The 22311-nt window shown below is 44.3% G+C and overlaps 1 protein-coding gene across 3 annotated transcripts in view; it reads right to left on the bottom strand.

Annotated features, from left to right (window-relative positions):
* Nucleotides 1-20582, bottom strand: part of SLC51B (SLC51 subunit beta) — a 29061-nt gene extending 8479 nt beyond the window's left edge. The window contains exons 1-2 of one of the 3 annotated variants that reach the window (XM_073618338.1): nucleotides 20430-20567; nucleotides 17195-17281 (exon numbers count right to left, since the gene is read on the bottom strand). The gene's annotated coding sequence lies outside the window, so the exon portion shown is untranslated. Of the gene's footprint in view, nucleotides 1-17194; nucleotides 17282-20299; nucleotides 20322-20429 lie in introns of those variants that run through there. The other 2 variants (XM_073618340.1, XM_073618339.1) reach the window with 2 other exon arrangements.
* Between the last annotated feature and the right edge of the window lie 1729 nt (nucleotides 20583-22311).

Raw genomic sequence — 22311 nt, 5'->3', positions numbered from 1 at the left:
AGTTGATCTAAAGCCGGCAATCGATGGTTCCTGCTGAACCGGCTGAGATTCAAACCATGTATGGGAAGGCTGAAGGTATCAACTTGAGTACAACCAGCTTGTCAGATTTTACATTAGTGGTCAGTGGGAAGAATGCTTCTTACATTGGTGATCAGTGGGAAGAATGCTCCTTACATTGGTGATCAGTGGGAAGAATGCTCCTTACATTGGTGATCAGTGGGAAGAATGTTCCTTACATTGGTGATCAGTGAGAAGAATGCTCCTTACATTGGTGATCAGTGGGAAGAAAGTTCCTTACATTGGTGATCAGTGGGAAGAATGCTCCTTACATTGGTGATCAGTGTGAAGAATGCTGCTTACATTAGTGATCAGTGGGAAGAATGGTCCTTACATTGGTGCTCAGTGAGAAGAATGCTCTTTACATTAGTGGTCAGTGAGAAGAAAGTCCCTTACATTGGTGATCAGTGGGAAGAATGCTTCATACATTGGTGGTCAGTGAGAAGAATGCTCTTTACATTGGTGGTTGGTGGATACTGGAAAGGATGCTCCCAACATTGGCGGTCAGTGGAAAGGATGCTTCCAAAATTGGTGGTTAGTGGAAAGAATCCTCCCTACTATATTGGTCAGTGTCAATGCTCATTTTGTTGGTGGTCAATGGAAAGAATATCCCTTACATTGGTGGCCACTGGGAAGAATGCCCATCTTACAGTGGTGGTGGGAATGCCACCCCTACAGACAGCTAAAATGATCACTGGTGTCATGCAGCTGGCTCTGCCAAGTGGCATTGACCCCAAAATCATGCCATCAACATCAGATGGGAGGTCAATCAGCCACAGTTCAAGGAACCCCTTGTAACCTCTGGAGGCACCCTTAGGATTCATGTCACCCTGGTTGAGAATGGCTGTTCTATACAGACTTAGGACAAACTCTATGAATTGTCCAAATGTTAATAAATAAAACATCAATTCAATATAAATAAGAATTACATATGCAGTGTTTACCCCTGGAGGGATCGCTGAGAATGTTCTCAGGTCTCCTACAATAGTAACTATAGAAGCTGCCAGTCACAAGCACAGTTCCATGCACATGGACAATTCAGATGTCTTTTTAGAGTTTATTGCTGAATAACTTGAACTGGAGAGGGGTTCAGAGTCACAGGATACTCCAAATCATAATTGCAATCAATGGGAGGACAAACTCCTCACAAATCTTCTCTATCACAGCCTTTACAGGAGGCAACAGAGAATGGCCAGTATATCTAGGCCTTTATAAGACCAGTCCCAGTCCATATAGCATTCCCTGGCACTTAGTTCCCTTCTAGCACTTGCACATCTAAGAGTCCACAGCAATGTCTTTACTTGCAATGTCCCAGGAGCTAGCTACCACCCAGCATTCACATGTAGGTCCTCAGTGAAGGAGATAAAAGATCCTTCTTCAAACCAGGACTTCAGGATAGTGCCCTCCAGCAAATAATCCTTCAGTAATCTTTTCCAGGCCTCAGCCCAGCTCTACTGAGGCCCAGACTGCAATTTCTATTCCTGCAACAGTCCCAGGAAAACTCAATCCCTCCCTGGAAAGGAAGCCCTCTGGCAAAGGCCTCTCAAACCTCTATCATCTCCCCAGCCACCTTCTGGAAACTTTCTTTCAGGGATTGGCCTGGGCAAGATAAATATTCATACTGGTCATTTGAAACTCCCTGCCCAGTGCCCTATATTCTGTAAACTTCTTCCAGAAGCAGGTGGGAGGAATCAAACCCCCAACTTAGGAAACCCTGAACAGATAAAACGATCATTGCTCCACTTACTACAGCAAAGCCAAAAACTAGATTTAGCCTAACAACCTAACTAGAGTAGGACCTACACCTACATATATTAGCTTAAAATATAATTAATCATTATTTTATTCTCTGTGGCAAATCCAATGCTGTCTATAAGGCCATAATCAAATACTGTACATAAAAAAATATCCAGTGTAGCAGTATGTAAAAACTAAAAGTTCATCCAAAGTGGTCGTTTACCTTAGGCATCATTCTAACCTATAAAATCTAGCCCTTAACCTCAACCCAAACTCTAAACTTGATTGACCTCAGTACAAGTAGAGCTTAGCATAGCTCTACTCTGTCATTAGATTATGTAACTTGCAGTAGAAGATTATAAAAAAATCTTAAACTTGGCATTCAAAAGTGCAATAATGAACGTAAGTTATTGGGTATACTGCTATCACAAGACATTGGGAAGATGTTATTGGCAAATGTCAACCTTTATATAGTTTCCTATAAACATGAATATACTGAAGTTGGCAACCAATGCTGGACTAGTGGGTAAAAAAACAACCCCATTAGCTGTTTTATTTGAGTATTGGGTCCCCTGTGAACAAAAAAAGTGTGAAATTACAGCAGACAAAAAGTAGCTGAAGGGCAGAAAATAGGACCAACCTTCAAATAGCAAGGGCCTCAACCCCTGCATCCCCTGGGGTGCAAAGGTTATTGACAGGTGTAAGGCCTATCCAGGGGCATATCTACCATGAGGCAAACAAGGTGTTTGCCTTGGGTGGCATTTTTCAAAGGGGAGTCACGCTGCCCCCCAGGCAGAAAGACTGCTGCGTGCAGGCTGTTGGCGCTCCCTCCTGAGACACACGACTCCCTGCCCCACCGCCACCTCTTCAAAACTCTACCAGAGCCGTTCCGGGGTGATGAGAGAAGAGTGCGGGCTCTGACCTCCCTCCACTCTTCTCAGAGGCTGTGCCCGGACCTCAGTTCTGGTTGTGCAAAGGTGAGAACTGTGAAGGGGGGCTGTGAACAGGTTAGGTGAGAGCTATGAAGGAGGGGGGGGGGAAATTTGAGAATAGGGGTATATGTAAAGAGTAGGGGGGAAATTTGTGAAAAGGAGAGAGCTGTGATGAATTGGGGAGTTTACATATGAAGGGGTGGATCTTAAACAGGAATGGGTGGGACAAATTAAGATGGGGGGAGCGCCTAATTTTAGTCTTGCCTAGGGCAGCACAAAACCAAAATACACCACTGGGCCTACCTAGGCTAAAGCCAGGTGGACCTCACTGCTTAGGGATCTGTTGAAGCTGGTCCTCCAAGTACTTGGTGTGAGAGCTCTCCTGAAGAGCCAAAAGGCTCACCCAAGAATCAGTGGTCAGTAAGAAGAATATCCCTTACATTGGTGGTCAGTGGGAATAAATGTTCTTCCACAGACTAGGACTTCAGGACAGTGCCTTCCAGTAAATAATCCTTTAGTAGTCTTCTCCAGGCCCTCAGCCCAGCTCCCCCTGAGGCCTAGACTACAGCTCCTAGGTAGACCATACCCCTGTCAGGTTCCTTACAGGGGTATGGTCTACCTAGGCCCAAGCCAGATGGACCCCGCTCCTTAGGGACCTGTTGAACTTGAAGCTGGTTCTCTATGCACTTGGTCCTCCATGTCTCTCATAAAGAGCCAGAAGGCTTGCCCAAGAAGTGTGTGCAAAGTAGTAAAGTGATGTGAACCCAGTGCCAGTGAAAAGTCAATGGGGTACCCTACCTTTGGAGGGTCCAGGAAATTAATACTGCAACAGCGTGGAGCAGGAGCAGGAGGAAGATTCCCGTCACCGTTGATCAAATTCATCTGCTGGCGATCCCATCTCTCCTGTGTATGCCCATATGATCTCTATAATTTGAGATCCCCCTGATCTGGTAAGCGGCGCTGTTTGCTTTGATTATTTGATGAACAGAACATAATCGTTTTGATCGTTTAATGTTTTCTTGATGCCCCATGAAGCCCTGGATATAACATTTATAGTAGCTTGTGGACTATATTATATAGGAAACAACATCTCCACTAATGCCGCGTACACACGGTTGGACTTTACGGCAGACTTTGCTCGGCGGACTTTACGCCGGACTTTATGACGGACTTTCCGAATGAACAAACTTGCCTACACACAATCCACCAAAGTCCGTCGAATTCGTACTTGATGACGTACACCGGCCAAAAATAAGGAAGTTAATAGCCAGTAGCCAATAGCTGCCCTAGCGTGGCTTTTTGTCCGTCGAACTAGCACACAGACGAGCGGACTTTTCGACCGGACTCGAGTTCGACGGATAGATTTAAAACATGTTTCAAATCTAAGTCCGTTCCAACTTTTGAGAAAACAAAGTCCGCTGGAGCCCACACATGATCGAATTGTCCGACTAAATCCTGTCCGCCGGGCAAAGTCTGCCGTAAAGTCCGCTCGTGTGTACGCGGCATAAGTGTTTTTAAAACACAGCTATGTTGTTATATTGTTGCATTTCTATATTGCTACATTGTTGGTAACATATGTTCACCCTTTTTGGACATTATTATTTCAGCAGTCTTTGGACTACAAAAGTTTTCATTGTCTTTTTTCACTAATGCCGCGTACACACGAACGGACTTTACGGCAGACTTCGCCCGGCGGACGGGATTTGGTCGGACAATTCGATCGTGTGTGGGCTCCAGCGGACTTTGCTCAAAAGTTGGACGGACTTATATTTGAAACATGTTTTAAATTAATCCGTTGAAATCGAGTCCGGTCAAAAAGTCCGCCGTCTGTATGCTAGTTCGACGGACATAAAGCCACGCTAGGGCAGCTATTGGCTACTGGCTATGAACTTCCTTGTTTTAGTCCGGTCGTACGTCATCACGTACGAATTCGACGGACTTTGGTGGATTGTGTGTAGGCAAGTCCGCTCATTCAGAAAGTCCGTCGTAAAGTACGTCGAAAAGTCCGCCGGGCAAAGTCTGCCGTAAAGTCCGCTCGTGTGTACGCGGCATTAGTGTCTTATAACAGTTACACCGTTGATAGTATATTGTCACATTTTGACCCGGGGGTTGGCGGTAAAGCGCCGCTATTGTTAGTGGCGCTTTACTGTCAATATTCGGCTGCTAGCGGGGCGGTTTTAACCCCCACTAGCGGCCGAGAAAGGGTTAAAAACCACCACAAAGCACCTCACTTTGCCGGCGGTATAGCCGCGCTGCCCCATTGATTTCAATGGGCAGGTGCGGTGAAGGAGCGCTCCTTCACTGCTCTGAAGATTCTGCTAGCAGGACTTTTTTTCCCGTCCTGCTAACGCACCGCTCCAGTGTGAAAGCCCTTGGGGCTTTCACATTGGAGACAAAGCAGCAGCACTTTCAGGTCGGTTTGCAGGTGCTATTTTTAGCGCAATTGCACCTGCAAACCGTCCCAGTGTGAAAGGGCACTTATACATAGTAATTTTCCCTCCCTGGTGTCATGTGACTCATTCATGTTACAAGGTCTCAGGTGTGAATGAGGAGCAGGTGTGTTAAATTTTGGAAATGTAGTTCCAAAACATCTGGGGTACCAAGGTTTGCCATCCCTGGCCTAGGCTATAAGAAGATTGCCAAGACCTTGAAACTGAGCTGCAGCATGGTGGCCAAGACCATACAGTGGTTTAACAGGAAAGGTTCCACTCAGAACAAGCCTGGTAGACCATAGAAATTGAGTGCACTTTCTCAGCGTCATATCCAGAGGTTGTTTTTGAGAAATAGACATATGAGTGCTGCCAGCATTGCTGCAGAGGTTGTAGGGGTGGGGGGTCAGCCTGTCAGTGCTCAGACCATACGCCGCACTCTGCATCAAATTGGTCTGCATGGCTGTTGTCCCAGAAGGAAGCCTCTTCTAAAGATGATGAAGACAAGCAGACTAAGGACATGGATTACTGGAACCATGTCCTGTGGTCTGATGAGACCAAGATAAACTTATTTGGTTCAGATGGTGACAAGCGTGTGTGGTGGCAACCAGGTGAGGAGTACAAAGACAAGTGTATCTTGCCTACAGTCAACCATGGTGGTGGGAGTGTCATGGTCTGGGGCTGCATGAGTGCTGCCGGCACTGGAGAGCTACAGATCATTGAGGGAACCATGAATGCCAACATGTACTGTGACACATACTGAAGCAGAGCATGATCCCCTCCCTTCAGAGACTGGGCCGCAGGGCAGTATTCCAACATGATAACGACCCCAAACACACCTCCAAGACGACCACTGCCTTGCTAAAGAAGCTGAGGGTAAAGGTGATGGACTGGCCAAACATGTCTCCAGACCTAAACCCTATTGAGCATCTGTGGGACATCCTCAAACGGAAGGTGGGGGAGCGCAAGGTCTCCAACATCCACCAGCTCTGTGATGTCGTCATGGAGAAGTAGAAGAGGACTCCAGTGACAACCTGTGAAGCTCTGGTGACCTCCATGCCCAAGAGGGTTAAGGCAGTGATGGAAAATAATGGTGGCCACACAAAATATTGACACTTTGGGCCCAATTTGGACATTTTCACTTAGGGGTGTACTCACTTTTCTTGCCAGCGGTTTAGACATTAATGGCTGTGTGTTGAGTTATTTTGAGGGGACAGCAAATTTACACTGTTATACAAGCTGTACACTCACTACTTTACATTGTAGCAAAGTGTCATTTCTTCAGTGTTGTCACATGAAAAGATAAAATAAAATATTTACAAAAATGTGAGGGGTGTACGCACTTTTGTGAGATACTGTATATACAGTTATATATACACACCTTAGTTTGTATAACTTTTGCGCAAACCAATCAATATACACTTATTGGGATTTTTTTTTACCAAAGACATACCAGAATACTTAGTGGCCTAAATTTATGAAGAAATTAGGATTTTTAATTTTTTTATTGCATATGTTTTATAGCAGAAAGTTAAAAATATATTTTTTTTTCAAATTGACGGGCTTATTTGTTTTTAGTGCAAAAAGTAAAAAAACACAAAGGTGATCAAATACCACCAAAAGAAAGCTTTACTTGTGCAAAAAAAAGGGACATCAATTTTTACAGCATTGCACGACCGCGCAATTGTCAGGTAAAGGGGTAAATCTTCCGGAGGGCAAGTAGTTATGACCTCAGCCCTTTCATAATAAAGACATATCAACAGCCCAAGTTTTGTGCAGAAATGGGAGCTGCTATAGATTTTATTTTTCTATAAACAAAATAAACTAAATGACTGTATGTGGCGGCTCTTGTTGTTGTGTATGACGCATGGCAATGGCATTAACCTCCTTAGCGGTATTCCCGAGTGTGGCTCGGGGTGGATTTTCACACTCGGGATCGCATCGCAGGATCCATGTACAGAATACTTACCTTGTCTCCAGGATCTTGCGATGTCTCCCCACTGTGTGCGGCGGCTGTGTCTCCGCTCGATTCATCACAGAGCCGAGCTCCGTTCCCTGCGAGCGCTGCGACGCACAGGGACGGAGAACGGCGCCAAATTCAAAAAGTGAAACACACAATACATACAGTGCAGTACAATCTTACAGATTACATTACTGTATGAAATAATGTCACCTCCCTTTTGTCCCCAGTGCTTTGTCCAGTGCCTTGTATGTACTTTTATATGCTATATACTGTTCTTTCTGCCTGGAAACTGGAGATTGTCCATAGCAACCAAAACCGTCCCTTTACATCAAAAGTGGTTTTAGACCAGCTAGAAAACAGCGATAATAAATTAGAGTCACTCGCAGAATTTAGCGATAGTGATTTGTGGGGAAATCCGTCATCAAACACTGAAAGTAATGACAGCGACAATTCTGTGACTGAGCAAATTTCAGTGTTTCTGATTTGATTACATTATTGAATATTTTTTATTATCATTATATTATTATTTGTTATAATTATTTATAGTTATTTATTATATTATAATTTATGATTTCGTGTTTCAAACTTTATCATACCAGGGATGTCTATTACTCTTGTTTGGACAGATTTAAGTGAGTTATTCCTAAGAATTACAGGTCTACAATATAAAACGCCAAATTTCTTTTTTTTTTTTTTGCACATCAGTGACCGTTTTCAGGAACATATGTTTCAACTTAACAATTCAATATTGTCCCGACTCGTTTTCACATCATAGTGGCTTTTTTTTTTTTTTTTTCCTTTCTCCTTTCCCCTTCTCTCTTCCTTCCCCTTCCTTCCTTTCCCCTTCCTTCTTTCTTCCCTTCCTCCGCTTCCCTTCTACCCCTTCCATATTCTTAGATAGAAATATATATGTCCCCATCACAAACAACCAATTCCTTTATTGGGGCCTCTCTTCACTGGGAATAGTCGAAAAAAGAGAAAAGAAAAAAAAAGAAAGAAAAAAAAAAAAAAAAAAGCAGTACTTAGAATAAAACGGCAAATTTCTATGCAAAAATATTGTACCATTTTGAGCATCAAAAATCTGAAATAATCATACCACCAGGGAGGTTAAGGGACATATATAGGTACATTAGCCTCGGTGTTTTTTCCCGTACTTTACATTGTTATCTTGGGACGTCTGAATCATGGCAATAAAAGATTGCAGGTGAATGGCCGGCAGTAACATGACGCTCGGGACTCCTGGTACTATGTATTCTGAAGGAAATACCACATTAGGGTGAATGTAGGCACCTTTACAATGCCATAAAAATACATATCTTGGAAGAGTTACAGGTTCAATCAGATCTTATCCTCCAAGTCATAGAGCTATAATAGATGTCATCAGGGCTTTTTTCCCCCCAGGGAATAGGTGCAGATACCCCCTTCAGAGTGAACCCTTGTCTCCGCCCCCTACCCACCTCCAAGCACTGTCTCTTGATCCCACCCCCTATCCACCCCCCCAGCAACAGCTGACCTTCCAGTAACAATAGATTCCCTCCAGCAACAATAGATTCCCACCAGCGACAATAGATTCCCACCAGCGACAATAGATCCCCACCAGCGACAATAGATTCCCACCAGCGACAATAGATTCCCACCAGCGACAATAGATCCCCACCAGCGACAATAGATCCCCACCAGCGACAATAGATCCCCACCAGCGACAATAGATCCCCACCAGCGACAATACATTCCCACCAGCGACAATAGATTCCCACCAGTGACAATAGATTCCCACCAGCGACAATAGATTCCCACCAGCGACAATAGATTCCCACCAGTGACAATAGATCCCCACCAGCGACAATAGATCCCCACCAGCGACAATAGATCCCCCCAGCGACAATAGATCCCCCCCAGCGACAATAGATTCCCACCAGCGACAATAGATTCCCACCAGCGACAATAGATTCCCACCAGCGACAATAGATCCCCCAGCAGCCTGCATCAATAGACCCTCTAGCACCCTTGCCATTGCATACATTCAGTGCTGGAGGGTCTATTGGGGGAACATTCCACACGTGTTACCCTGCATTTGAAAACAAACGTTGGATGTCCATAACTCGAGGCCCTGTAGTGGTCTTTGTTAACTAGTTCATCTCTCTGGTGCGTCCAAAGAGTAAACAGGTTAAAACAAGCTCATGGTCTAATTTGTGGTGTATATTAACCACTTGCCGACCAGCTGCCATTATTATACTGCGGCGGGTCGGCTCGTTCCCGCGAATCGCCATACTTTGGTCCCTGTAATAGCTATAGCAGGAGCGTGCGCGAGCCGCTGCACGGTGGGGGAGCTGTAGGGTTGTCACCTGTCTTCGATTCACCCGGACAGTCCGGGATTCACCATATATGGTTTCAGTCCACCTGAAACCCAGACACATTGTTCAGACAGGAATATGGCTTGGAACAGGATATCCCCCAGAGGAAGGCACGTGATCCCTGTGCCGAATACGCGTCGGGGAGGGGTAGGACGGAGCTGTCAGCAGGGAAGGAGAGGTATATACACCACACCGCACGCCATACGAGCCGCTGCTAAACGAAATACACCTGTATAGTTTGGTGCACTGTAGCACCTGCATACTGTGAGTACCCTCCTGGAGGAACTTCTTTTACTTTAAATAAATCCCTTACTATATTACACCATGGAGCTTTCTTTTTCTCTTTTATGAATGATGTTTTACCTGTGAGGATTGGACATACATCATTGCATCCTGAGTGAGCCCAGGAGTGGCCCCAATGCGTGTTTTGACACTGTTTAACTACCGTGTCACACGAATAGAGGTGAGCGCAAGCACAAGTGGGGGATCATGGGAGAGCACATCCAGCTTGTTGTGACTTGGACACTTTTCAGGAGAAGCTTGATGAACACTTCATTCATGGACACCGTTTTCTTGCACTTCTTTGTTTCAGTTTGAATCTGCTGATCGTATTTTGTTTGGACACTTGATTGTCACAGGATTTGCACTTATTAATTAGGTCTATATTCATGCATGATGCACTTTCAGCATTTTATATAAGGATTGCACTTTTATGTGGATGCACTATGTGAATTTTATATATAAGGATTGCACATTATATATATATATATATATATATATTTTTACATGTATGTTTTTATTAGCATACTAATTATGGTTTAATATTTCTGCACAATTAGTTTATATTTTATACTCAGTTTATATATATTCATATTTTTTTCAATTCACATTTTTAGCGCGAGCACAATTGATTTTATTTATGGCTTGGAACAGGGCTTGACAGGAAGGTGAGGGGGGCACTATGTGCGCCGCATTACTATTCTTTTTGGAGTGCCCAAAGGTGTCCCAGGTCTGTTACAATCCTATAGTGTATACTAAAACAAAAAAAATTTACTGTGCGCTGCTAAAGTGTTCGGGTTTGGCTTGAAGGAAAAGTGGCAACCCTAGGGAGCTGATGCGCGTGGCCAGCGGCCGCGATCTCCACCGGCCACCCGCGATCGCTCCACAGAGAGCCAGAACAGGGATCTGTGTATGTAAACAGACAGGGGAGTAGAGAGAGATCTGCTGTCCCTAGTGATTAGAAACAGCGATCTCTCTCTACTCCTTGTCAGTCCCATTTCCCCCGCAGTTAGAAACACCTCCGTAGGGAACACTTAACCCCTTGATCGCCCCCTAGTGTTAACCCCTTCCCTGCCAGTGTCATTTATACAGGAATTAGTGCATTTTTATAGCACTGGTCGCTGTGTAAATGTCACTGGTCCCAAAAAAGTGTCAAAAGTGTCCGATCTGTCTGCCACAATGTCGCAGTCCCGCTAAAAATCGCCCATCACCGCCATTACTAGTAAAAAAAAAAAAAAAAATAATAAAAATGCTCTAAATCTTTCCTCTATTTTGTAGATGCAATAACTTTTGCGCAAACCAATTAATATACGCTTATTGCGATTTATTTTTACCAAAAATATGTAGAAGAATACATATTGGCCTAAACTGATGAAGAAATTCATTTTTAAAATTTTTTTTTTGGATATTTATTATAGCAAAAAGTAAAACGTTATTTATTTATTTTTTTTCAAAATTCTCGCTATTTTTTTGTTTATAGCGCAAAAAATAAAAAATGCAGAGGTGATCAAATACCACCAAAAGAAAGCTCTATTTGTAGGGAAAAAAAGATGTCAAATTTATTTGAGTACAGCAACGACTGCGCAATTGTCAGTTAAAGCGACGCAGTGCCGTATTGCAAAAAATGGCCCGGTTATTAAGGGGGCAAATCTTCTGGGGCTGAAGTGGTTAAGTGCCTCCATTCCAATACCTCCCATCTCTACTACTAAGTCTTAAGTGGTGAAACGAGATGAAAAGGGGGCTTTGAAGTGATGGGGGGCTTCTGATGTAAAAGGGGGGCTCTCGTGTGCTGGGGGGAGGGCTCTGATGTGAAGGGGGGGCCTGTGATGTGAAGGGAGGGCCTCTGATGCAAAGGGAGGCTTCTGATGTGAAGGGAGGATGGCTCTGATGTGAAGGGGGGCTCTAATGTGAAGGGGGGCTCTGATGTGAAGGGAGGATGTTTCTGATGTGAAGGGGGGCTCTAATGTGAAGGGGGGCTCTAATGTGAAGGGGGGCACTGATGTGAAGGGAGGATGTTTCTGATGTGAAGGGGGATCTCTGATGTGAAGGGGTGGCTCTGATGTGAAGGGGGGTCTCTAATGTGAATGGGGGGGGGCTCTGATGGGAAGGGAGGATGGCTCTGATTTGAAGGGGGGTCTCTAATGTGAAGGGGGGCTCTGATGGGAAGGGAGGATGGCTTTGATTTGAAGGGGGGTCTCTAATGTGAAGGGGGCTCTGATGGGAAGGGAGGATGGCTCTGATTTGAAGGGGGGCTCTAATGTGAAGGAGGGCTCTGATGTGAAGGGAAGCTCTGATGTGAATGGGGGTCTCTAATGTGAAGGGGGACTCTGATGTTAAGGGGGGCTCTGATGTGAAGGGGGGCTCTGATGTGAAGGGGGGTCTCTAATGTGAAGGGGGGCTCTGATGGGAAGGGAGAATGGCTCTGATTTGAAGGGGGTCTCTAATGTGAAGGAGGGCTCTGATGTGGAGGGAAGCTCTGATGTGAAGGGGGGTCTCTAATGTGAAGGGGGACTCTGATGTGAAGGGGTGGCTCTGATGTGAAGGGGGGTCTCTAATGTGAAGGGGGCTCTGATGTGAAGGGAAGCTCTGATGTGAAGGGGGGTCTCTAATGTGAAGGGGGGCTCTGAGGTGAAGGGGGGTCTCTAATGTGAAGGGGGGCTCTAATGTGAAGGGAAAATGGCTCTGATGTGGAGGGAGGTCTCTAATGTGAAGGGGGGCTCTGATGTGAAGGGAGGATGGCTCTGATTTGAAGGGGGGTCTCTAATGTGAAGGGGGGCTCTGATGTGAAGGGAGGGTGGCTCTGATTTGAAGGGGGGTCTCTAATGTGAAGGGGGGCTCTGATGTGAAGGGAGGATGGCTCTGATTTGAAGGGGGGTCTCTAATGTGAAGGGGGGCTCTGATGTGAAGGGAGGATGGCTCTGATGTGAAGATGGGCTTCTCATGTGAAGGGATGCTTTTGATGTGAAAGGGGGGGCTTTGATGGGAAGGGGTGTCTCTAATGTGAAGGGGTTTGGCTCTGATGTGAAGGGGGGCTTTCATGTGAAAGGGGGGCTCTGATGTGAAAGGGGGGCTCTGATGTGAAAGGGGAGTTCCGATGTAAAAGGGGCATTTTGATATTAAGAAGAGGGCTCTAATGTGAAGGGGGGGGGCTTCTGACGTGAAAAGGGGGGCTTTGATGTAAAAGGGGGCTCAGATGTGAAGAGGGGCTTTCATGTGAAGGGGGGCTCTGAGGTGAAAGGAGAGCTCTGATGTGAAAGGGGGGGCTTTGATATGAAGAAGGGGGCCCTGATATTAAGGGGGGGGGGGGGGCTCTGATGTGAAATGGGGAATCTGATGTAAAAGTGGAACTCTGATGTGATAAGGATAACTCTGATGTAAAAGAAGGCTTCTGATGTGAAGGGAGGGGGGCTTCTGATGTGAAGGGGGACTTTCATGTGAAGGGGGGCTCTGAGGTGAAAGGGAAGCTCTGATGTGAAAGAGGGCTTCGATGTGAAAAGGACACTTTGATGTGAAGGAGGGGGCTCTGATGAGAAAGGTTCTTTGATGTGAAGGGGGGGTCTAATGTGAAGGGGGGGTGTCTGATGTAAAGGGGGGGGGTCTGATGTGAAGGGGGGGGGGTCTGATGTGAAGGGGGGGGTCTGATGTATAGGGGGGGGGGGGAGGTCTGTGTGCAGAGATTTATGTAAGCGTGTTTTTTAATTTTTTTCATTTACATTTTATACATTCAATTATAAAAATGTTGCAAAAGTCTGAAGACCTCTGCACTAAGCTGAGGGAGAATTTCCTTTGCAAAGTGACGTCTATTTGCCTTTAGTAAATCAACCCCATTGAATGCAGCTATGAACTAAAATATGACTTGGCAAAAAAATTCATGTTCAGTCCCTTTTCCTTTCCATACATACTTTATATACATATACTAGTATAGAATGTCTATATGTTGCAGCAAATTTTGCGGTTTTAAAACATAACAACGTGGCAAAGAGGACAAAAAACCCATAATTTACACGCTACATTTGCCCAGCTGGCCTTTAGAATAGCAGGGTGCTGATATTTTCCATCAGATATATGAGCCTTGTGTAATGTAACAGATATATTGCTGGCATATTGGAGAAGAATGCGATGTGTACTCGTCCCCCCTGTGTCATGTTATCAGTGGGATCTTCTTTGCTCACCTCCATATCTCGGTGTAGGGTGTTTGCACGGGAGGTCATGCTGCCTGACCCACAGAATTCATTCGCTTTTCTCTTTCAGTTGCCATTCCCAGAAAACACTCCCGAGGTGAATGGACATGGTGACTTTCACCCAGGAAATGAACACAAGAACTGCAAATGGCAACGAAGCTCCTTTAACCCTCTACAAGCCCCTGGCCAGAAAGAACTCATTATGCAGCCTCTGTATAGTTAGACCTCCAAACGCCGCGTACACGCGGTCGGAATTTCCGACAACAAATGTTCGACGTGAGCTTGTTGTCGGAAATTCCGACCGTGTGTAGGCTCCATCGGACATTTGTTGTCGGAATTCGGAATTGCTGGTTCTCAAATTTTCCGACAACAAAATCCATTGTCGGAAATTCCGATCGCGTGTACACAGTTCCGACGCACAAAATTCTACGCATGCTCGGAATCAAGTAGAAGAGCCGCACTGGCTATTGAACTTCATTTTTCTCAGCTCGTCGTACGTGTTGTACGTCACCACGTTCTTGGTGATCAGAATTTCCGACAAGGTTTGTGTGTATGCAAGACAAGTTTGAGCCGATATCCGTCGGAAATAAATCCATGGATTTTGTTGTCGGAATGTCCGATCGTGTGTACGCGGCAATACACACTATACAACTTTTGTTGTCTGATTTCCTTTAGATTTACCAAAACCATGTAGTGCAAAGGCCGGCCTGATTGCATACAAATTGAAACTCTTAAGGTTTGACCTCATTTTATATGGTTTTGGTAAATCCAAAGGAAAAAAATCTACAGAAAATTGTATAGTGTGCATCCAGCTTTATGTGCTCTCTTTTTTTTATTTATAATTGGTATTTATTTAGCGCCACCAATTTATACAGCACTTTACCCATACCTCCCAACTGTCCCTGATTTGGAGCAATGTCCCTCTGTCCCTCATTCCTCCTCATTTGTCCCTCATTTTGGTCTGATCTATATAGTTGTATATAAAATGCACTAGTTATCTTTCAAAAAGTGTTTCCCAGTGCTAAACCTTTCATCCGATTACTAAATTGCTGCATCTGTGAACTTCAAAAGCCAATATAAAGGAATAGTAGTGGTAAAAATAAAGCACTCGTGGGTTTAACTAATAATTGTTTTGTATAATTCTCCTTTAAAAAGGCGTGGCAGGGGGTGTGTCCTATGCCTGCATACATTTGCTAATAGGTGTCCCTCGCTCCCATCTCAAAAAGTTGGGAGGTATGGCTTTACCTATATTATACATTCACATCAGTCCCTGGCCAAGGAGCTTACAATCTAAGGTCCCTAAATCACAATCATACATACACATACTCGGGCCAATTTAGACAAGAGCCAATTAACTTCCCAGCTTGTCTTTGTAGTGTGGGAGGAAACCGGAGTACCCGGAGGAAACCTACACAGGCACAGGGAGAACATGCAAACTCCAGGTAGGTAGCATCATGGTTGGGATTCAAATTCATGACCCTATTGTTGCAAGGCAGGAGTGAATTACACATAGCCTACCCTGCTACCTCTGTCTCATCAGCTGTGGCCTCTCTCAAGAGCTGAGGGATAGATCTCATATCTTCTCTGGGTGTCTCCAAACAAACCACCAATCCCCCCCGCCGCCCCCGGGGCGGCAATGCAGAGAGATGACAGGGGCCATCTTCCGGATCTCCCCGTACATTCTCCCTGCCCCCGGTACTGGTCAATACGATCGCTTCTCCTCTGGGCCAATTGAGCACCCCCCACTTCCTGATTGGCCGGGAGGAGAAGCAGGAAGACAATAGTGAATATTAAAATCGCAATTGTCACACAACTAGGTAGGCACTGCGCCCCGAGCCCACCCTTTTTTTAAGCCAATTAGAGCCTTAGGCTCTAATCATGTGCTTCAAAAAAAAAAAAACATTGGAATCCATGCGTTCGGTGCCCTGCATGTAGATCAGGGGGCCGGGCACATGGATTAGGAGGGCGGCACGGCTGCACCTTGTATGTAGCGGCCGCCACTGGTCTCCAGAAATCCCCCAGGAAATAAGCAGAATAAGGCTTCATGTACACCAGCTGCTCCTGAATTTGAGTTTAGGAGCTTTTGCCATTTTTTTTTTTTGCCAAAGCTCCTAAACTCAACTCCATAAAAGCCTATGGGGTTGGTTTACTAAAGGCAAATAGACTGTGCACTTTACAAGCTGCAGTTGTCCTCTGCAAGAGCTGTTGCTCCAGAGCTTAGTAAATGAGTAGAAACTCTGCTGACTTCCATCATCCAATCATGTGTAAGCAAAAATGATGTTTTTCTATTATCCTTGCTTGTGATTGGGTACTCTTTGCAAAGTGAAGCTTTAGCTCATTTACTAAGCTCTGGAACAACTGCACTTGCAGAGGGCAACTACAATTTGCAAAGTGCACAGTCTTACATTTTTCTTTAGTAAATCAACCCCATAGGCTTTTAGCAGAGTTTAGGAGCTGCCGTGGTTAGGTGAGCTTCGACCTCCCTCTCCGGAACGTGGTAGAATCGTATTCAGAATAGGAACATTTTGACTGCCAGCCACGGGAAAATTTAACAAAAAAAAAATGTCGTTCCTTTTCGTATAAAGATTTCACATACATAAATAAAAGCTGATTATTGTGAGCACCCCTGCCAGTGGTAAATGGTTTGTCTGAATCCTGCAGTTCTTTCTTTTGAAAATCAAGAGACTGGCAGGGTCACCAGAAAGAAAGCCTAAGAAAGAAAAGGAATGCAGCCATCACATCTAATGCCGCGTACACACGATCTGACTTTTCGGCTACAAAAGTCCGACGGACTTTTCCAGCCCCAAATCTGACGGACTTTAGCTTTGGAACATGCTTCAAATCTTTACGTCGTAACTCCGCCGGACCCAGAAATCCGCTCGTCTGTATGCTACTCCGACGGACAAAAACCCACGCTAGGGCAGCTATTGGCTACTGGCTATTAACTTCCTTATTTTAGTCCGGTGTACGTCATCACGTATGACTCCGTCGGACTTTTGTGTGATCGTGTGTAGGCAAGTCCGTTCGTTAGAAAGTTCCCGGCAAGTCCGCCAAAAGTCCGTCGAAATTTTGTCGGACGGGCTGTCAGACTTTTGTAGCCGAAAAGTCCGACCGTGTGTAGGCCCCATAAGAATGGGTAAGCTGCAATATAATAAATGCTTACTTTTGGGTTTAATATCGCTTTAAAGCTAATGTAAATCTTTTGGGTGGGGGATACAGTGCCAAACAAATTAATTATGTATAATGGTGTGCATCATATTACCTGCAGGTGGCTGCTTCTGATACCAATCTTCTCTGCTCTGCCTCCTCAGAATGGCCAGATCCTGTCCTAAATGTCTATCTTCCAATGCTGTAAAGGTTAAAGCAATATTAAACCCATAAAAAAATAAAAAATAAAAAGTAATATTTTGCAGCTTACCAATTCTTAGATGTGTCGTCTCCATTCGTTTTCTTTTATACGGTTATTTTCCTTTATTTTCACTTGGTGATAACTGGGCTAGTAAGTCAGTTATTTTCAACGTCCTTTAAAAGTTACCAGCAGCCGCTTCTACTGAGAAAAGTTGTGCCACTCGCCCCGCCCCCTTCTGCAACCTCTAAAAATATTATTCCACAATGCATAGCGTTCTGCGAATGGGAAGGGGAGTTCCTGTCATTCAACGGCTCCTCCTCCATTCAGTTTCTAAATCCGTGGTCTCTAAACTGTGGCCTGCGGGCCAGATGTGACCCTTTGCTCACATTTATCCGGTCCTTGGGGCGCTATTCCTCCTTTTGACACCAATGATGGGGCATTATTCCTCCTATTAATACCAATGATGGGGTGCTATTCCTCATTTTGACACCAGTGATGGGGCATTCTTCCTCCCACTGTCATCAATGATGGGACACTATTCCTTCCACTGATACCAATGATGGGACACTATTCCTTCCACTGATACCAATGATGGGACACTATTCCTTCCACTGATACCAATGATGGGACACTATTCCTTCCACTGATACCAATGATGGGACACTATTCCTTCCACTGATACCAATGATGAGACACTATTCCTTCCACTGATACCAATGATGAGACACTATTCCTTCCACTGATACCAATGATGGGACACTATTCCTTCCACTGATACCAATGATGGGACACTATTCCTTCCACTGATACCAATGATGAGACACTATTCCTTCCACTGATACCAATGATGGGACACTATTCCTTCCACTGATACCAATGATGAGACACTATTCCTTCCACTGATACCAATGATGGGACACTATTCCTTCCACTGATACCAATGATGGGACACTATTCCTTCCACTGATACCAATGATGGGACACTATTCCTCCCACTGACACCAATGATGGGACACTATTCCTTCCACTGATACCAATGATGGGACACTATTCCTTCCACTGATACCAATGATGGGACACTATTCCTTCCACTGATACCAATGATGGGACACTATTCCTTCCACTGATACCAATGATGGGACACTATTCCTTCCACTGATACCAATGATGGGACACTATTCCTTCCACTGATACCAATGATGAGACACTATTCCTTCCACTGATACCAATGATTAGGGATGAACCCGTGGTTTGAGTCGAACGTAAGTTCGTTTGCTAACAAACTAACCGAACATATGGGGCGTTCGTGGCAAATTTGAGTGCCGTGGAACGCCCCATAATGCACTGCGAGATCACAGTGCATTGAAGTCTGATGATTCGCCAAAACATGCACCAGAACTGCATGTTTTGGCCAATCACAGTGCGCTCAACTGCGATTGTCATGATTGGCCAAAGGCAGGGTGCATTTGGCCAATCATGGCTCAGGGGGACTAAGTCAACGCCCCACACTATATAAGGCTGCTTACATAGCAGCCGTATATAGTGTGTTGGCGTGGACAGAGAGAGATTGAGCTAGATTAGGCAGGCAGGTTAGTTAGTTAGTGGCACTGTATTTGATGTATATATATACAGTCTAGCATTTTATATATATATATATATATATATATATATATATATATATATATATATATATATATATATATATATATATATATATACTCTGCATTTAGTGTAGACTAGATATTCAGTGTAGACTCTATATTCAGTCAGTGCAGGCAGTGTAGTATATATAACACAGTGTATTGAAGTGGTTAAGGGGAACTCTGCGCCAAAATTAAAACAAAAAATGAAGTGGGGGCTCCACCCCAAAATCCATACCAGGCCCTTCAGGTTGAGGCGGCTTCACCCCGCGTCTCCTCCTCCGCTTCGGCGGCTTCCCCTGTATCTCCTCCCTCCTCCCCCTCAGCGGCCAATAGGATCACTCCTCCTATCAGCCAATCGGGTGATGGGTCTCAAGACCCGCTTCCTGATTGGTCGGGAGGAGAATCAGGAAGACAAAAGCAAATATTCATTCGCTATTGACACACAACTGGGTGGGCTCTGCGCCCCGAGCCCACCCTTTTTTAAGCCAATTAGAGCCCCAGGCTCTAATCATGTGCTTCGGAAAAAAAAACCTCCATTGAAATCCATACGTCTGGCACCCTGCATGTAGATTAGGGGCCGGGGTGCATGGATTAGGGGGGGCGGTGCCCCTGCACCACCTATTAGATGGGCCATCACTGCACTAGAGCAACTGCTCTTGCAGTTCACAGTATATATTTACCATTATTAAATCATGCATAGTGTCCCCTGAATTGCGCTTCTGCTGAGTGCGCATACCTCCCAACTTTTTGAGATGGGAATGAGGGACACCTATCAGCAAAAGTATGCAGGCATAGGACACACCCCTTGCCACGCCCCCTCAAAGGAGAATTGTACAAAAATACAAAATTGGTTAAACTCACAAGTGTTTTTTTTTTTTTTTTTTTTTTTTTACCATTACTATTCCTTTATATTGGCTTTTGGAATTTACAAATGCAGCGATTTAGAAATCGGATGAAAGGTTTAGCTCTGGAAAACACTTGATGATAGATAAAAAGTGCATTTTATATATAACTAAATATAGATCAGACCAAAATGAAGGACAAATGAGGAGGAATGAGGGAAAGAGGGACATTGCTCCAAATCAGGGACAGTCCCTCGAAATCAGGGAGAGTCCCTCGAAATCAGGGACAGTCCCTCGAAATCAGGGACAGTCCCTCGAAATCAGGGACAGTTGGGAGCTATGAGCGAGTGACCTCCTGTTTTTTTTAAGCAGCAGGGCAGATGGAACGGGACTCGGAAGCCAGTGGAGACCACTGGAGTAGCGGGGTCTATGCAGAGATTTCCAGCTTGCACAGGGATCCCACAGGTACATTATATACATAGTAACATTAGTCCAAGCTGAATCAATGTAACAAATGTAAAAAGTATTCATACCTGGAATTCAGCTTTATCTTCTCTAAATGTCTAAAATCACACACAAGCAGCATTAACTAACAGAAAGCAGAAGATCTAAGCAGACTCTGAACACAACTATAATAATGAATGACAGATAAATGGAATGTACCTTAAGGGACGGACGGAGGGTCCCGGCGGGTGAGCAGACACTGACACACAGGCAGCGTGGATTCTTTGTTTTATATTTCGAAGCCGGAATGCCCTGTGCCCTTGGCACGCAACCCCGCTTATCTATCTAGCGCAGTATATTTTTTGATTCCTCTGTGTCTTTGACCTCAAACTTCTGGTTACATTGTAACCAGCCCTTCCCCAGTGTAAGAAGACCAGATAGAACCCTGATAGAGAAAGATACACTTTAACCCTGACATTGCCTAACATGTACTACTGGCTGCAGATTTTTTATATCATCACCATCTATAAAACTTAATCTGACCTCCCAGGTATGATGTGTATTATATAGTTATATTGGGCCAGCTTGGCACAATGTAAGTACAGTGCTTTGAAAAAAAGTATTCATACCCCTTGAAAATTTTCCACATTTTGATTAAGGTTCACCTTCCAGCAGGACAACGACCCTAAACATACAGCCAGAGCTACAATGGAATGGTTTATATCAAAGCATATTCATGTGTTAGAATGGGCCAGTCACAGTCCAGACCTAAATCCAATTGAGAATCTGTGGAAAGACTTGAAAATTTCTGTTCACAGACGCTCTCCATCCAATCTGACAGAACTTGAGAGATTTTGAAAAGAAGGGGGGGGGGGGTCTAGGAAAGAAGGGGGTGGGGTGGGGGGAAAGGGGTTATTTGTATCTGTATTTGTAATTGATATTGATGAGAAGTATATTTTCGATTGGTTGTACGTATGGCATCAATTTTTTATAAGAAACAAAGAAAATTTAATAAAGATATTGAAAAAAGAAATGAGCAATAGAAGCTAAAAAATAAATAAATAAAAAAGAATGGCCCAGTCAAAGTCCAGACTTAAATCCAATTGAGAATCTGTGGCAAGGCTTGAAAATTGTTGTTTTCAGAGGCTCTCCATCCAATCTTGAGCTATTTTGCAAAGCAGAATGGCATAGCTCCCAACTGTCCCTGATTTCGAGGGACTGTCCCTGATTTGGAGCAATGTCCCTCTGTCCCTCTTTCCCCCTCATTTGTCCCTCATTTTGATCTGATCTATATAGTTGTATATAAAATGCACTTTTTATCTTTCATAAAGTGTTTCCCAGTGCTAAACATTTCGTCTGATTTCTAAATTGCTGCATTTGTACATTTTAAAAGTCAATATAAAGTAATAGTAGTGGTAAAAAAAAGTCCTTGTGAATTTAATTAACCTTTTTTTTGTTAATTCTCCTTTAAGGGGGTGTGGCAGGGGGCATGTCCTATGCCTACATACATTTGTTAGTAGGTGTCCCTCATTCCCATCTCAAAATGTTGGGAGGTATGAGAATGGGCAAAAAATGTCCCTCTCTAGATGTACAAAGCTGGTAGAGACATCCCCAAAAAGACTTGCAGCTGTAATTGCAGAGAAAGACAGTTCTACAAAGTATTGACTCCGGGGGGCGCCATACAAATGTACCCCCCACACTTTTCACATATTTATTTGTAAAAAAATGTTGAAAATCATTTATCATTTTCCTTCCACTTCACAATTATGTGCCACTTTGTGTTGGTCTATCACATAAAATCCCAATAAAATACGTTTACGTTTTTGGTTGTAACATGACAAAATGTGGAAAATTTCAAGGGGTATGAATAATTTTTCAAGGCACTGTACATATACACTATATTGCCAAAAGTATTGGGACGCCTGCCTTACACGCGCCGTTTAATGGCATGCCAGTCTTAGTCCGTAGGGTTCAACATTGAACCCTTTGCAGCTATAACAGCTTCAACTCTTCTGGGAAGGCTGTCCACAAGGTTTAGGAGTGTGTCTATGGGAATGTTTGACCATTCTTCCAGAAGTGCATTTGTGAGATCAGGCACTGA

Source organism: Aquarana catesbeiana, linkage group LG03 (assembly GCF_042186555.1).
Source record: "Aquarana catesbeiana isolate 2022-GZ linkage group LG03, ASM4218655v1, whole genome shotgun sequence".
Taxonomy (NCBI): Eukaryota; Metazoa; Chordata; class Amphibia; order Anura; family Ranidae; genus Aquarana; species Aquarana catesbeiana.
The sequence above is the reverse complement of the archived record's forward strand: the minus strand, read 5'-3'. Positions and strand labels throughout refer to the sequence as shown.